Genomic DNA, 1,280 nt, shown 5'->3' on the forward strand with positions numbered 1-1,280 from the left:
GGCAAACAGACCCTGCGCCAAGCTGGCGTACAAGTACTTCGGGCATTGTGAGTGATCGACAAGGTCGGCAAGCTAGCGTACAAACTGGAGTTGCCGGCGGACAACAAGATCCACCTAGTCTTCCACGTATCCCAGCTCAAGCCATTCACCCCCAACTATACACCGGTCTTCTCCGAGCTGCCACGACCCCCAGACCTCGCCGGCCATGACGACGAACCGGTGGAAATCCTGGAGCGGCGCATGGTCAAGCGCGGTAACAGCGCCTTAGTGCAGGTTAAGGTGCGCTGGCGCAACAACGAGACAGCGACGACGACGTGGGAGGACTACGACACCCTTAGCCGCCGTTTTCCACAAGCCCCGGCGTGGGACGCACCATCGGCCGACGACGAGGACCAGCGCGCAGAACCTGAAGACGGCGCACGTTCTGAAGGAGTGGGGAATGTCACACCTGCATCATCAAGAGATGATGCGGTGAACGCGTGATGGTGTGGACCCCTCTGCCATGTGGCATGGACCCACCTGTAAGGCAGGTTGACAAGTGGAGCGCGGCTATATAGCCAGTTGTAGGCCAGTAGGCAGGGCATGCGATGTGTGTGGTGTATGAATCTGAACTCTCACCTAATCTGTACCTCCTCCCTTGGAAAGAAGCTTCTCTCCCAAGTCTCGATCTCATCCCCTTTCCCCTCTCGATCTGACCCCGTGTAGATGAGTTCGTGACAGGCGAGTGCTCCTGCCCATCGAGAACTCCGGCCTCCCCACGCAGATCTCGGTGGAGGTTGTCGTCGCCCCCGGTGGAGGAGGCTGGATCCGCTCCGTCGGGCTCATCTCTGTGAGGATGGTGGGGCCTCGCGTGGTGGCTTTGGTGCTCCAGAAGATTGGAGGTGGAGGAAGCAGGCAGAGGAGGAAAGGATGGGGTGCGCAACAACTGTGGTCTCGATCATGGAATCCATTCCCGGAAAATATTCCGTTGCGGGCTGAGGTTCCACTTGGTAGCGCTCGTGACCCCCTCCTGCACGCTGGTACACTGCCACTCTGACCGAGCCAGGAAAGACTGCACCGTGGCAGAAGAAAACCAGGCGGGAGGCGCACAGAAAATCAAAGAATCCCGCCACACTTTTAGGCCAGCAAATCTCAGCACGGATCTCAGCGTGCGCGTGGACGCGTGCGATGGTTGTGACCACAGTACGTTTTGATATCCACAATTTTTCCTATATATATATATATATATATATATATATATATATATATATATATATATATATATATATATATATATATAT

This window comes from Triticum dicoccoides, chromosome 5B (assembly GCF_002162155.2).
Source record: "Triticum dicoccoides isolate Atlit2015 ecotype Zavitan chromosome 5B, WEW_v2.0, whole genome shotgun sequence".
In the NCBI taxonomy this organism is placed as follows: Eukaryota; Viridiplantae; Streptophyta; class Magnoliopsida; order Poales; family Poaceae; genus Triticum; species Triticum dicoccoides.